We start from the raw sequence: 11416 nt of genomic DNA, 5'->3' as shown, positions 1-11416 counted from the left end.
AGGTAGGAATGCAGGGTGCCATGGTAGGACAGATCATTGTAGGACTGCTCACACAAGCTAAATCCAGTGGCATGCGGACCATAAACTCCGCCCTCCTTGTCTGCACGAGTGTGTGACAGTGTTCAAAGATTGGTCTATGCGATCAAGAATAACCGTGAGTAAAGCCGTTTTTTTCTCCATTTAAAACCACATCATCTGACCGAAGTTTAATGTTTCGAAATGTGCACTGTGTGTCAACCACCGTTCGCAGACTTCTTCGCCATTTTCTGCATTGTATGCTGTGACCCCACTCCAAAGTTGTGTATCGTATTATTGCCTGCATTAAAAAATAATAATCGTCAAACACATTATCTGTGTTTTCATAGACACATGTAAACTTAAAAGTAAAAAAAAATATATCACAAAAAATATAGATGATGTTGCAAACATTTCTCTCTTTTTTAAAAGGTTGAAGTTGTTTGATATGTTTAAACTGAAACTCGAGAAAGAAAGCGTTGACAGTTGACTCCCCCTATAGCCGCCTCCCAGTATAGTGCATAAAGTCCATATAGGCCACATGATTCTCCTAGACTAGAAATGCATGATAGGCTACTATATTTATTTACCTTTATTTCAACAGGGAAGTCATATTGAGACTAGTCTCTTTTGCAAATGAGCCCTGCACAATACAAAAACGAAAACATCAATATATAGTATAGATAAACATAAATATACACATGAAATACACATTAAGATACAAAACACTATCAATTAAAACAAACACATTCTTCATTATAAAAATCCTCTGTCAGCTGTCTGAATTGCCCTAGGGACACCAAAGCATCCAATAGAAACGTATTTTGGAGATTATTCCAAACATAGGGTGCAAGGAAGTTAAAACCTCTTAAATGTAAAGTCCCCATAGATGGGCACCCTATTATTTTTTTATTCTTCAATTCAGTCTGGTATGAGAAACGTGGCCCCTATCTGCAAAAGCTGGGTGTCTGCAGAAAGCTGAGTATCTTGGCTATTGATCGGTGCCTTCAAAATCTTTGGTGTGACTTACTACCATATATGGGCATACGGATATATAAGGGCAGGCCGAGCCGATGACCTCGTTTCAAGGTCGTCAGATTTTGGAACTATGGTGCAAACTTAGACACTGGCATGGTTGGAACGTTTGCCAAACAAGGAAGCAATCCCACAGCTAGCTAGCTATGAAGCCCCTAAATAATATCTGGTGCAACCAATTACCTTCAGAAGTCACATAATTAGTTAAATAAAGTCCACCTATGTGCAATCTAAGTGTCACATGATCTGTCACATGATCTCAGTATATATACACCTGTTCTGAAAGGCCCCAGTCTTCAACACCACTAAGCAAGGGGCACCACCAAGCAAGCGACACCATGAAGACCAAAGAGCTCTCCAAACAGGTCAAGGACAAAGTTGTGGAGAAGTACAGATCAGGGTTGGGTTATAAAAAAATATCAGAAACTTTGAACATCCCACGGAGCACCATTAAATCCATTATTAAAAAATGGAAAGAATATGGCACCACAAAATCTAATCAAATTGTATTTGTCACATGCGCCAAATACAACAGTGAAATGCTTACTTACAAGCCCTTAACCAACAATGCAGTTTTAAGAAAGAATACCCCCCAAAAATCACAAAAAAATACAATATAAAATAATACAAAATAAAAGTTACAAATAATTAAAGAGCAGCAGTAAAAATAACAATAGTGAGGCTATATACAGGGGGTACCGGTACCGAGTCAATGTGCGGGGACACCGGTTAGTCGAGGTAATTGGGGTAATATGTACATGTAGGTAGAGTTATTAAAGTGACTATGTATACATAATAAACAGAGAGTAGCAGCAGCGTAAAAGAGGGGTGAATAGTCTGGGTAGCCATTTGACAACAAACCTGCCAAGAGAGGGCCGCCCACCAAAACTCACGGACCAGGCAAGGAGGGCATTAATCAGAGAGGCAACAAAGAGACCAAAGATAACCCTGAAGGAGCTGCAAAGCTCCACAGCGGAGATTGGAGTATCTGTCCATAGGACCACTTTAAGCCGTACACTCCACAGAGCTGGGCTTTACGGAAGAGTGGCCAGAAAAAAGCCATTGCTTATAGAAAAAAATAAGCAAACACGTTTGGTGTTCGCCAAAAGGCATGTGGAAGACTCCCCAAACATATGGAAAAAGGTACTCTGGTCAGATGAGACTAAAATTGAGCTTTTTGGCCATCAAGGAAAACGCTATGTCTGGCGCAAACCCAACACCTCTCATCACCCCGAGAACACCATCCCCACAGTGAAGCATGGTGGTGGCAGCATCATGCTGTGAGGATGTTTATCATCAGCAGGGACTGGGAAACTGGTCAGAATTGAAGGAATGATGGATGGCGCTAAATACAGGGAGATTCTTGAGGGAAACCTGTTTCAGTCTTCCAGAGATTTGAGACTGGGACGGAGGTTCACCTTCCAGCAGAACAATGACCCTAAGCATACTGCTAAAGCAAAACTCAAGTGGTTTAAGGGGAAACATTTAAATGTCTTGGAATGGCCTAGTCAAAGCCCAGACCTCAATCCAATTGAGAATCTGTAGTATGACTTAAAGATTGCTGTACACCAGTGGAACCCATCCAACTTGAAGGAGCTGGAGCAGTTTTGCCTTGAAGAATGGGCAAAAATCCCAGTGGCTAGATGTGCCAAGCTTATAGAGACAAACTCCAAGAGACTTGCAGCTGTAATTGCTGCAAAAGGTGGCTCTTTGTGGGGGTGAATAGTTATGCACGCTCAAGTTTTCTGTTTTTTTGTCTTATTTCTTGTTTATTTCACAATAAAAAATATTTTGCATCTTCAAAGTGGTAGGCATGTTGTGTAAATCAAATGATACAAACCCCCCAAAAATCAAATTGAATTACAGGTTGTAAGGCAACAAAATGCCTGAATGATGGCAGAGGGACCAGGATTGACGTAGCCACAGGGAAAGAGTCTGCCTTGGACCTCACTCTGGTATCTAGTGCGATGGCAGGAATCTGTGAGTGGGAGGTATGGGAGGAGTCGACAGTAGGGAGTGATCATTACCCCATTCTATGCACAGTAGGCCGGAGGGAGGAGGAGGTGTTAGTGGATGGAGTAGGCAGGTGGGTGTTTGGAAGGGCAAAGTGGGATCAGTTTCAGGAGCTGAGTGAGCAGGTGATGGCTCGGGTGGATATGAGAGGGGATGTGGATAGTATGAATAACTGGGTGAGAACAGCGTTAGTGGGGGCAGCTACTGAGGCTATACCTAAGAGTTCAGGGAGGAGGAGGAGGAAAGCAGTCCCATGGTGGATGGAGGAGTGTGGGGCAATGGTGAGGAGTAGGAACAGGGCATTTTAGAGTACTGAAAAGGACGCATAATTTCCAACATCTGATTCAGTATAAGCAGGCCCAGGCCCTGGTGAGGAGAACTATCCGTCAGGCAAAGAGGTCATGTTGGCATCGGTTCTGTGACACCATTGGAAGGGCGACACCTGTGGGAGAAGTGTGGGGGATGATTAAGAGGATGAGTGGGGTCAGAAGGGAGTGGGATTATCCAGTGTTGACGAGTGGGGACGATATGGCAGTAACAGATGAGAAGAAGGCAGAGATGATGGCCAAAGCATTTGTCCAAGTGCATAGCTCAGCAAATCTGTCAGAGGATGGGCAGAGGGGGAGAGAGAGCACGAGGGAGGAGCATCCTGGAGTGCTGGATAGGAGGGAGTATGTAAATGATGCGTTGAATGCACCATTTACTAGGGCAGAGGTGAAAAGAGCAATAGGTAAGGGTGGGTTAACTTCACCTGGGAAAGATGAGGTGTGCTACAGTGGGGAAAAAAAGTATTTAGTCAGCCACCAATTGTGCAAGTTCTCCCACTTAAAAAGATGAGAGAGGCCTGTAATTTTCATCATAGGTACACGTCAACTATGACAGACAAAATGAGAAAAGAAAATCCAGAAAATCACATTGTAGAATTTATTTGCAAATTATGGTGGAAAATAAGTATTTGGTCAATAACAAAAGTTTCTCAATACTACGTTATATACCCTTTGTTGGCAATGACACAGGTCAAACGTTTTCTGTAAGTCTTCACAAGGTTTTCACACACTGTTGCTGGTATTTTGGCCCATTCCTCCATGCAGATCTCCTCTAGAGCAGTGATGTTTTGGGGCTGTTGCTGGGCAACACGGACTTTCAACTCCCTCCAAAGATTTTCTATGGGGTTGAGATCTGGAGACTGGCTAGGCCACTCCAGGACCTTGAAATGCTTCTTACGAAGTCAGTCCTTCGTTGCCCGGGCGGTGTGTTTGGGATCATTGTCATGCTAAAAGACCCAGCCACGTTTAATCTTCAATGCCCTTGCTGATGGAAGGAAGTTTTCACTCAAAATCTCACGATACATGGCCCCATTCATTCTTTCCTTTACACGGATCAGTCGTCCTGGTCCCTTTGCAGAAAAACAGCCCCAAAGCATGATGTTTCCATCCCCATGCTTCACAGTAGGTATGGTGTTCTTTGGTTGCAACTCAGCATTCTTTGTCCTCCAAACACGACGAGTTGAGTTTTTACCAAAAAGTTCTATTTTGGTTTCATCTGACCATATGACATTCTCCCAATCCTCTTCTGGATCATCCAAATGCACTCTAGCAAACTTCAGACGGGCCTGGACATGTACTGGCTTAAGCAGGGGGACACGTCTGGCACTGCAGGATTTGAGTGCCATACATAGTCAGGAAGGTACAGGAAGCAATTGATGAGGTAGAGCTGTGGGCATTAACCTCTACTGGATGGGTGTCCCGAAATTGGGACAGTTGTTGCTCAATACGGATAATGTGACTATTTTCACGGACATATACATGTCTTATATGGGCAGAAAGCTTAAATTATTGTTAATATAAATGCAGTGTCTAATTTACAGTAGGTATTACAGTGAAAAAATACCATGCTATTGTTTGAAGGTAGTGCACAACAACAAAACACTTTTATCACGGTGGCAGGTTTGATACATTCACATCTGAAGGTAAATAATGCACTTACATTAAGTCATCTTGCTCTGATTTGTCATCCTGAGGGTCCCAGAGATAAAATCCAGCGTAGTTTTGTTTGATAAAATCAATTGTTGTATCCTAACACGATCCCATGTTGTATACAGCGTTCCGTCTGAATTCCGACTCGTTCGACTTGCAACAAAGCATTTCAACGTAATATAAACCCTACACCTTGTTTCACCCGGTCAAGTTTTTCTGCGATCCTCAGATACTCAAGAAGGCAACCAAACATTTTTCAGCATTCTGCATGACGTACAGTGAGGGAAAAAAGTATTTGATCCCCTGCTGATTTTGTACGTTTGCCCACTGACAAAGAAATGATCAGTCTATAATTTTAATGGTAGGTTTATTTGAACAATGAGAGACAGAATAACAACAAAAAAATCCAGAAAAACGCATGTCAAAAATGTTATAAATTGATTTGCATTTTAATGAGGGAAATAAGTATTTGATCCCCTCTCAATCAGAAAGATTTCTGGCTCCCTGGTGTCTTTTTATATATGCTGAAATAGAAATAAGGCCATACTCATAAGAAAAATAAATCAACCTCCCTAATCTTAAACGCCATGCTCTGATTCTTCCAATGGTCTTCATATCTACCATCTTGTTGTGAAAGACGTTTCCCACTCACACCTGCACACACCTGTCCATTCTCAGTTATGCATTCACTCACTGACTCACTATTTTACTTAGAACATGTTAACACTTGTGGTAGCAGTTGAAGCGTGTGCACTTACATTTTACCTAACCTTTTCTATGTGCCTTTTTACCTAATCCAATCCATTGTTTTGAATGGGGGTAACAACACGTTGTTTGCATATCTCAATTCCTTCTAAATCTGTATCCATTGTTCCTATTACGATTTCTATGGAAATGTTGGTTCTTTATCAACAGCTGCCAGCTAGCCAACCGTCATAATGGGCAATGTTCCAGTCACATTTATGACGTTTCTAGAGAAATTCACTGTAGCTGTACATCTAAGCCTAGATAAGACATAATGATCCCACAAAAATGTACCATCTAGTTTCTACACGTTCACATGTACAGTGCATTCGGAAAGTATTCAGACCCCTTGACCTTTTCCACATTTTGTTACGTTACAGCCTTATTCTAAAATGTATTAAATTGTTTTTTTCCCTCATCAATCTACACACAATACCCCATAATGACAAAGCAAAAACAGATATATAGAAGTTGTTGCAAATTTATAAAAAGAAAAAAACTGAAATATCACATTTACATAAGTATTCAGACCCTTTACTCAGTACTTTGTTGAAGCACCTTTGGTAGCAATTACAGCCTCGAGTCTTCTTGGGTGTGATGCTACAAGCTTGGTACACCTGTATTTGAGGAGCTTCTCCCATTCTTCTCTTCAGATCCTCTCAAGCTCTGTCAGGTTGGATGGGGAGTGTCGCAGCACAGCTATTTCCAGGTCTCTCCAGAGATGTTTGATCGGGTTCATGTTCGGGCTCTGGCTGGGCCACTCAAGGACATTCAGAGACTTGTCCCGAAGCCACTCCTGCGTTGTCTTGGCTGTGTACTTAGGGTCAATTTCCTGTTGGAAGGTGAACCTTCGCCCCAGTCTGAGGTCCTGAGCGCTCTGGAGCAGGTTTTCATCAAGGATCTCTCTGTACTTTGCTCCGTTCATCTTTCCCTCGATCCTGACTTGTCTCCCAGACCCTACCGCTGAAAAACATCCCCACAGCATGATGCTGCCACCACCATGCTTCACCGTAGGGATGGTGCCAGGTTTCCTCCAGACGTGACGCTTGGCATTCAGGGCAAAGAGTTCAGTCTTGGTTTCATCAGACCAGAGAATCTTGTTTGTCATGGTCTGAGAGTCCTTTAGGTGCCTTTTGGCAAACTCCAAGCGGGCTGCCATGTGCCTTTTACTGAGGAGTGGCTTCCGTCTGGCTACTCTACCATAAAGGCCTGAATGGTGGAGTGCTGCAGAGATGGTTGTCCTTCTGGAATGTCCTCCCATCTCCACAGGCAAACTCTGGAGCTCTGTCAGAGTGACCATCGGGTGCTTGGTCACCTCCCTGACCAATGCCCTTCTCCCCCGATTGCTCAGTTTGGCCGGGGGGCCAGCTCTAGTCTTGGTGGTTCCAAACTTCTTCCATTTGAGAATGATGAAGGCCACTGTGTTCTTGGGGACCTTCAATGCTGCAGAAATGTTTTCAAATAAAATACAATTAAATATTATTTGCCACATGCGCCGAATACAACAGGTGTAGACCTTACAGTGAAATGCTTACTTACAAGCCCTTAACCAACAATGCAGTTTTAAGAAAAAAAGTGTTAAGTAAAAAATAGATAAGTAAAAAAATTATAATAACAGATCTGTGCCTCGACACAATCCTTTCTCGGAGCTCTAGGGACAATTCCTTCGACCTCATGGCTTGGTTTTTGCTCTGACATGCACTGTGGGACCATATATAGACAGGTGTGCCTTTCCAAATCATGCCCAACCAATTTAATTCACCACAGGTGGACTCCAATCAAGTTGCTGAAACATCTCAAGGATGATCAATGGAAACAGGATGCACCTAAGCTCAATTTCGAGTCTCATAGCAAAGGGTCTGAATACTTACGTAAATAAGGTATTTATGTTTTTAATACATTTGCAAAAATTTCTAAAAATCTGTTTTCGCTTTGTCGTTATAGGGTATTGTGTATAGATTGATGAGGACATTTTATTTATTTAATCAAATTTAGAATAAGGCTGTAACGTAACAAAATGTGCCAAAAGTGAAGGGGTCTGAATACTTTCTGAGTGCACTTTAGGATTTCCCCACGAAGTAGCAATGAACCATCATAATTTGTTAGCAGATCAGCTTGTGACTTTATCAAAGTCATAATGTTCGTTTTCATGGCTAACCTGTCACGTCTCTAAAATATTAATTATTGTTGATACTGAAACTGATTGTTCCGTTTTGATGTTTGACAGGTTAACGTGGGACCAATGAGAAGGACTAGTATTGGATGGTTAAAGCTGAAGAGCACCAGCCCTCTAGATCACCCAATCCTCTAGCCCAACCACCTATTAACAGGTAAGCTCTGCCTCTGCCGAGACCACTGGCTCCAGGTCATACCTAACACAATTCTCTGAATGGCGGGATTTCCCGGACCCAGATTAGGCCTACAGTACTCCTAAACTAATAATCATGCTCACTCAAGAATCTCAATTGAAAATACCTCTGCTTTTTAGTCTAGGTGTTTGCTTAATCTGGGTCTGGGAAACTGGCCCTGTGTGGTTGTTGACTTGTCTCTCCTCTTTGCCTCAGACATAGATGTATGGGAGTTCAGGGAGAGTGTCAAGCTCCTTCGGGAGATCTTCGCCCAGAAGGCCTTCGACCCATTCCGGGGGCCCGAGGTACAGCCGGGACCTGAGTTTTAGTCAGACGCAGAGATCGATGTGTTTGTGCGTCGCAAGGCTGACAGCGCATACCATCCATCTTACACGTGTAAGATGGGCTCGCCATCTGACCCCATGGCAGTGGTGGACCCAGAGACACACGTGCTAGGCCTCGAGGGGCTCCGTGTGGTTGACGCTTCCATCATGCCCAGTGTCGTCAGCGGCAACCTCAACGTCCCCACCATTATGATCACCGAAAAGCCTGCTGACATCATCAGAGAGCGACCGGCACTCAGAGACCCCGGGGGTGCCTGTGTACCAGCCTGCATCTCTAGAAACCTGGCGATGAGCCTCAGACCTGTGGACCTGCATTGTTACCATCCCCTAAGGGCCTGTACAGACAGAAGCGATGCTAATTATTCATGTACACATGGGTCCGTCTCACCCCATCTTAAATTAATCCCAAAACACACAACTTCAAAAAAAACATTAAAGTCTTCAGGGACCACGGTGTCAGCTGGTTTTCATCCATACTTAATGATGAGCATCTGATTAGACCGCGGGAAAAAACCGTGTAGTAGACTCTGTTGGAAGTCAGTGACTATAACTTATATTATTGAAGTACCAATACAAGCTAACTGGCAGAAACTGAAACACTGAGACCCTGAGTTCCTCTGTTTTAAAACATCCCTGTTGATTCGTTTTCCCTAGTCTTGGTTACCGTCCTGATAATGCTGGTATTCTATCTAATCCGTATGTTCATTTACAATGAGAGAGACAACTAAGAGCTAGAGATGGTAAGTCCATTTACAGCACTATTACATTATCTCTTCAGTTGACAACCAGAGGTTGGATAAGGGGCACTAGTACAAAACAATTATTAATAATTAAATAAGTAATAAATATCACTAAATAATTTGATATGATTTGATCAACTCCTCTGGGTTTTTCTTTTTACATAAATGTTTACAATTATAAGAGATTGATTTTATATGAAGGATTTAGCTTTTGAATCGCCTTGCCAGTCATGAAAGTGTCTTGATGAAGTATGATGTCTTGATTGAAGTTTGCCATTGAACCTGGCATACACTGCCTTAAATTAAGTATGTTTTGTATGAAGCTTTAATCTATTGATTATTTCAGCAGAGCTGCAGTATTGTGGTATAGTAGTATTAACCCCCATGTTAGTGTTAGCTTTTGACTACTTTTTAAATGAAGAATATTACCGAAGTCGTACGTCATCGCTTTGCACCCTGTGTTTTACACACTCACTAACAGCTGTGATGGTAATTTTTTAAATAATATGTAGAGTCCATATTTTTGGTTTGCAAATTCCTGCCGCTGAGTACATATAGCACAGATATTGTCATCTGGAGCCATTGAGTGACTCGGAGAGAGTTTATTCAGTTGTGATCATTACAAAATCATCAGCATTCCAGGCAAATATTCAAGAGAATAAAGGAAATGTAAAAAAAAAAAAAAAAGTTACAACAGTATAAAATCTGAAGGTAAAACTAATCTGCTACAAAGTGGAATCAGCTGTAACGTTAGCGGGTAGAAAGCAGGACTCTTCAAGTACAGTGAATCACTTTAACCTTCACATTCTGTACAGGATTTTACACAACAGAAGTAGTACAAAAAATAAAGCTGTGAATTGCAGTTGTATAACAAACCTTTTGTGTTTCAATGTAGTTTTAGTTTTTCTCACTTGCAAACAGTATAAATAAAGATGATTTAATTTAGTGGAATATACCGTCACATATCACTTGGCAGATCTGACTCAAAGATCTCTGTAACCACATACACATTTGAAATGTTCTTGAACCAGTGAAATAACCTCTAGTGCAGTAGGTATTATTACGGGTCCTGGAAGGCATGCATGCATACCGTTATGTCAGGATTTGAACCCCACTGAGTCTAAACACTCACTGAGTGGTCATTTCTAGATGGGATACAGCTTTTGTCAAATTGATGTCAAAAGTTTTTTGGGGGGGCATTTTAGCTAACCCTAATGCTTTTCCTAACCTTAACCTAATTCTCCTAACCTGCTACATTAAATCTCATAACCTGCTGCGTAAGTTCTAACCTGCTATACGAAAAGTAAATTTTGACAAAAGCTGTATTATCCCTTCTAGATAAAACCCCACTGAGTGACCGTCACTATTGGCGGCCATCTTTCATGCCTTCCATCATTCATGTTTTGAACTGAGAGCATTGTTCTGTATCGAGAGAAAGCTGGTAGTTATGCCGAGGAAACCCTAGTAGTTGTAAACACTATATTCCATTAGTAAGGAATTTACATTTCGTGACACAAAGAGACATGACATGGGTTTATGTTGAACTTGACTTAACACGTTTGGAAAATGCATATTAATCATATAGCTTTATTGGCCACAGCTATGTGTCTTCAAAGCATATATTTTCCCTTTCAGTGTTTTTTGAAGGAGCCCTTTCATTGCACATAATGTAAAGGTTGACAGGACATGAACACATTTCCATGACAGTACCCAGTTGAAGAAGGACAGTAACACAGTAAACAGTTAAAATGCTCTCGTGCTGTACAATACACAATGAAACACAGTTGTCCTCAATGTAACCTGAAACTATTTTTTTCTGTTGGCAGTGAGCTAAGCTGGTAAATGGTAAATGGCAAACCCTACTTCTGTAGAACCATACTGTACGTACACTTCAGAGAAATAAGCTCTTTTTGACATCATAGTCATTCTAAATCAACATTATCCTCCTCAAACTGCTATGCTTAAACAATGCATTCTAGCGGAAAAAAGGCGACAACATTATAAAATATAATTTCATATTAATTCACAAATAAAACAATACATATCTATTTCATAGGCATAGGGACGATATTGCTATACCTGTAACAATTCATAATTAACCAAATATAAAGCATCTCTTTCATATAGTTTCTTTTTCTTACAGGGTTAAAAAATATCTACAACTTAATAGCTTTTTCCTTTCACTAAAACAACATGGCTGC

At 41.5% G+C, this 11416-nt stretch overlaps 1 long non-coding RNA gene across 1 annotated transcript; it reads left to right on the top strand.

The window, feature by feature from the left end:
• Window positions 1–72: 72 nt before the first annotated feature.
• Window positions 73–9906, top strand: LOC121545481. Its single transcript, XR_005996274.2, has 3 exons — window positions 73–154; window positions 8011–8113; window positions 8348–9906. It is a non-coding gene; the product is annotated as an uncharacterized LOC121545481 (long non-coding RNA).
• Window positions 9907–11416: the final 1510 nt, after the last annotated feature.

The sequence above is a fragment of the Coregonus clupeaformis genome, chromosome 30, assembly GCF_020615455.1.
Source record: "Coregonus clupeaformis isolate EN_2021a chromosome 30, ASM2061545v1, whole genome shotgun sequence".
Taxonomy (NCBI): Eukaryota; Metazoa; Chordata; class Actinopteri; order Salmoniformes; family Salmonidae; genus Coregonus; species Coregonus clupeaformis.
This window is presented reverse-complemented; position numbering and strand designations above follow the sequence as displayed.